This window comes from Mus musculus, chromosome 18, assembly GCF_000001635.26.
Source record: "Mus musculus strain C57BL/6J chromosome 18, GRCm38.p6 C57BL/6J".
In the NCBI taxonomy this organism is placed as follows: Eukaryota; Metazoa; Chordata; class Mammalia; order Rodentia; family Muridae; genus Mus; species Mus musculus.
The window spans coordinates 20,417,182-20,422,500 of record NC_000084.6 but is presented as its reverse complement, the minus strand read 5'-3'; positions in this window follow the sequence as shown (position 1 = coordinate 20,422,500).

Below are 5,319 nucleotides of genomic sequence, written 5' to 3'. Positions count from 1 at the left end.
CCATGGGAAATTCTTACGCAAATGGATGGATCTGTAGGATATCATCCTGAGTGAGGTAACCCAATCACAAAAGAACACACATGATATGCACTTACTGATAAGTAGATATTAGCCCAGAGACTTAGAATACCCAAGATACAATTTGCAAAACACATGAAACTCAAGAAGGAAAACCAAAAGTGTGGATACTTCATTCCTTTTTAGAATGGGGAACAAAATACCCATGGAAGAAGTTACAGAGACAAAGTTCGGAGCAGAGCCTGAAGGAATGACCATTCAGAGACTGCCCCACTTGGGGATCAATCCAACCTGTTTGGTTGTGTTTTCCTGTAATTCTTTAAGGGATTTTTGTGTTTCCTCTTTAAGATCTTCTACCTGTTTAGTAGTATTTTCCTGTAATTCTTTAAGGGATTTTTGTGCTTCCTCTTTAAGGACTTTTATCTGTTTAGCAGTAGTCTCCTGTATGTCTTTAAGTGAGTTATTAATGCTCCTCTTAAAATCCTCTACCAGTATCATGAGATATGATTTTAAATCCGATTATTGCTTTTTCGGGTGTGTTGGGGTATCCAGGACTTGCTATGGTGGGAGTACTAGGTTCTGATGATGCCGAGTGGTCTTGGTTTCTGTTAGTAAGAATCTTACATTTGCCTTTTGCCATCTGGCTATCTCTGGTGTTAGATGTTCTAGCTGTCTCTGGCTGGAGCTTGTTCCTGCTGTGATTCTGTTAGCCTCTGTCATCACTCCTGAGAGTCCAACTCTCTCCTGAATTCCAGTGGTCAGAGCACTCTCTGCAGGCAAGATCTCCTATTGCAGGGAAGTTGTACAGAGGTCTGAAGCTCAGCTCAGCCTCCTGGCTGAAGATGAAGGCCCGAAGTGCCCTGTCCAAGAATCTTTGCTGCCCTGTGGCCCATGGCTCTCCTGCATGGACTGGTCTCTGAGAGACCTGGGATACAAGATGGCACTCTCACCTGAGTCCTGGGGTCAGACCCTCCCTGGAGGCAGACTGTCCTCTGGTGGGGAAGGTGCCCAGAGGTCTGGGTCTCAGCTCTGCCTCCTGGCTGAGGATGAAGGCCCAAAAGGAGCCTGTCCAAGAAGCTTTGTTGCTTCTGCAGCCTGCACACTCTTCTATGCAGACTGGTATCTCCAAAAGCCATTTTTTCAGAGTGCAATGTGCATGTTCAACAATTCCTTGTCCCATGGATTATAGGGGATTCCAGTTTTATGTTCAATTCCGAATTCCTTACAAAATTGTATAACGTTGTTTCTAGTATAAATAGGGCCATTATCTGTATTGATGATTTTAGCCAATCTCATAGCAGTAAAAGCCTGTAAGCTATATCAATTACATTTCTGTAAGCTTCTCCTGTATGTAGAGAAGCAAAAATGAGTCCTGAACAAGTGTCAATACATACATGTATACTTTTCAATTTTCCAAATTCTGAATAATGAGTTACCTCTATTTGCCAAATATGATTGGGCATAAGGCCTCATGGATTAACCCCCAAATGAGAAACTTGAGACAATGTAAGACAGTCAGAACACTGCTTTACAATCATTCTAGCTTGCTCCTTAGAGATCTTATGTCGCAAAACCTTAAGGTATGACTAGAAAGATGAAATTTATTATGATCACATTTAGTCAAAACAATAAGATCTGAAACTAAAGCTTCTCTTATTAAAGCTCTGTCAACACAATCATTGCCTGCAGCTAAAGGTCTAGGAAGATCAGAATGAGCTCTTATATAACCAATATAAAAAGGATTTTTTCCAAGCAAGAATGGTGTTTTGTGCCACACCACCTCCAGTAGGATCTGTGTGACAAGTTCCACAGACTGAGGTAATTGACCTCAGAAGATCCTGTAGGTGTATGAGTCGTATTAAAAATCAACAAATGTAAAGGCAAAGAATAATCTATATAAGTAACAAATTGTTTTTCAGTAAAGTAGCTCTTTCTACTTGTTGTAAGGCCAACAACCCTTCTGAAGTTAAAACTCAGAATCAAATAAGGGTCTTAATTCTCCTGTAGTAAGCTTTAAGTAAGGACAAAGCCAAGTAATATCAGCTAACAGCTTTTGAAAATCATTTAAAGTTTTAAAACTGTCCTTACAAATAATTATTTCTGGGGAAAAGCAGCTTGATCTGTAAGCCTAAAACCTAAATAATTATAAAGATCTTGCATTTGCACTTTTTCTGGAGCTATTTGTAATCCTTTATCAGATAACGCATGTTATAAATCTCTATAACATAGAAGCAAGTCTTGAGGATCTTTTCCTCCTAATAAGATATCATCCATGTAATGTATAATGTATATTATTGGTCATTGCTGTCTTATAGGCTGAATGGCTTATGCCACAAATTTTTGACATAATGTAGGACTGTTAGCCATTTCTTGAGAAGGAACTATCCATTGATACCTTTTCATTGGCTCTTTAAGATTAATAGAAGGAACACTGAAAGCAAATCTTTCACAATCCTGAGGATGCAAAGGAATAGTAAAGAAACAATCTTTCAAATCTACTACTGTTTTATAATATCCTTTATGAATGTCTTCACTTGTTTGATTTTTCAGCATTTCAAAACACTGGCTATAGAACATAATTCAATTATCTGTGCTGAAGCAGGAGGAAACTCAAAAGAATAAACATGTGATACAATCACATATACTTCTCTCCCATAGAAGGGCTATTTATAAATACGGTAGATGTATTCTTTATGGGATGTATGCATAAATTTACAGGAAATACAAAAGCACGCGTAGAAGCATTTTCAACGACTTATCTCTTGGATAATGATTATCAATTTTACCTAAAAAGTTTACTATGCAATAGGCCAAATATCAATATTCTGCAATGATCATTTTATTTATTTTTTATTTTTTCCATATTTTTATTGGGTATTTATTTCAATTACATTTCCAATGCTATCCCAAAAGTCCCCAATATGCTCCCCACCCACTCCCCTACCCACCCACTCCCACTTCTTGGCCCTGGCATTCCCCTGTACTGAGGCATATAAGGTTTGCACAACCAATGGGTCTCTTTTTCCACTGATGGCCGACTAGGTCATCTTCTGATACATATGCAGCTAGAGACACGAGCTCCGGGGGGAGGGGGTATTGGTTAGTTCATATTGTTGTTCCACCTATAGGATTGCAGATCCCTTCAGCTCCTTGAGTACTTTCCCTAGTACCTCCATTGGGGGACCTGTGATCCATCCAATAGCTGTCTGTGAGCATCTACTTCTGTGTTTGCCAGGCCCCGGCATAGTCTCACAAGAGAGAGCCATATCTGGGTCCGTTTAGAAAAATTTTCTAGTGTATGCAATGGTGTCAGTGTTTGCAAGCTGATTATGGGATGGATCCCTGGATATGGCAGTTTCTAGATGGTCCATCTTTTCGTCTCAGTTCCAAACTTTGTCTTTGTAACTCCTTCCATGGGTGTTTTGTTCCCAATTCTAAGAAGGGGCAAATTGTCCACACTTTGATCTTCGTTCTTCTTGAGTTTCATGAGTTTAGCAAATTGTATCTTATATCTTGGGTATTCTAAATTTCTGGGCTAATATCCACTTATCAGTGAGTACATATTGTGTGAGTTCTTTTGTGATTGGGTTACCTCACTCAGGATAATGCCCTCCAGGTCCATCCATTTGGCTAGGAATTTCATAAATTCATTCCTTTTAATAGCTGAGTAGTACTCCATTGTGTAAATGTACCACATTTTCTGTATCCATTCCTCTGTTGAGGGGCATCTGGGTTCTTTCCAGCTTCTGGCTATTATAAATAAGGCTGCTATGAACATAGTGGAGCATGTGTCCTTCTTGCCAGTTGGAACATCTTCTGGATATATGCCCAGGAGAGGTATTGCGGGATCCTCCACTAGTACTATGTCCAGTTTTCTGAGGAACTGCCAGACTGGTTTCCAGAGTGGTTGTACTAGCTTGCAATCCCACCAACAATGGAGGAGTGTTCCTCTTTCTCCACATCCTCGCCAGCATCTTCTGTCACCTGAATTTTTGATCTTAGCCATTCTGACTGGTGTGAGATGGAATCTCAGGGTTGTTTTGATTTGCATTTCCCTGATGATTAAGGATGTTGAACATTTTTTTTCAGGTGCTTTTCAGCCATTCGGTATTCCTCAGGTGAGAATTCTTTGTTTAGCTCTGAGTCCCAATTTTTAATGGGGTTATTTGATTTTCTGGAGTCCACCTTATTGAGTTCTTTATATATATTGGATATTAGTCCCCTATCTGATTTAGAACAGGTAAAGATCCTTTCCCAATTTTTGTCTTATTGACGGTGTCTTTTGCCTTGCAGAAGCTTTGCAATTTTATTAGGTGCCATTTGTTGATTCTCGGTCTTACAGTACAAGCCATTGATGTTCTATTCAGGATTTTTTTCCCCTGTACCCATATCTTCGAGAGTTTTCCCTACTTTCTCCTCAATAAGTTTCAGTGTCTCTGGTTTTATGTGGAATTTCTTAATCCAGTTAGATTTGACCTTAGTACAAGGAGATAGGAATGGATCAATTCCCATTCTTCTACATGATAACCAGCAGTTGTGCCAGCACCATTTGTTGAAGATGCTGTCTTTTTTCCACTGGGTGGTTTTTGCTCCCTTGTCAAAGATCAAGTGACCATAGGTGTGTGGGTTTGTTTCTGGGTCTTCAATTCTATTCCATTGGTTTACTTGTCTGTCGCTATACCAGTACCATGCAGTTTTTATCACATTTGCTCTGTAGTACAGCTTTAGGTCAGGAATGGTGATTCTACCAGAGGTTCTTTTATCCTTGAGAAGAGTTTTTGCTATCCTAGGTTTTTTGTTATTCCAGATGAAGTTGCAGATTGCTCTTTCTAATTCATTGAAGAATTGAGTTGGAATTTTGATGGGGATTGCATTGAATCTGTAGATTGCTTTTGGCAAGATAGCCATTTTTACAATGTTGATCCTGCCAATCCATGAGCATGGGAGATCTTTCCATCTTCTGAGATCTTCTTTAATTTCTTTCTTCAGAGACTTGAAGTTCTTATCATACAGATCTTTCACGTCCTTAGGTAGAGTCACGCCAAGGTATTTTATATTGTTTGTGACTATTGAGAAGGGTGTTGTTTCCCTCAATTCTTTCTCACCCTGTTTATTCTTTGTGTAGAGAAAGGTCATTGACTTGTTTGAGTTAATTTTATATCCAGCTACTTAACTTAAACTGTTTATCAGGTTCAGGAGTTCTCTGGTGGAATTTTTAGGGTCACTTATATATACTATCATATCATCTGCAAAAAGTTATATTTTGACTTCCTCTTTTCCAATTTGTATCCCCTTGATCTC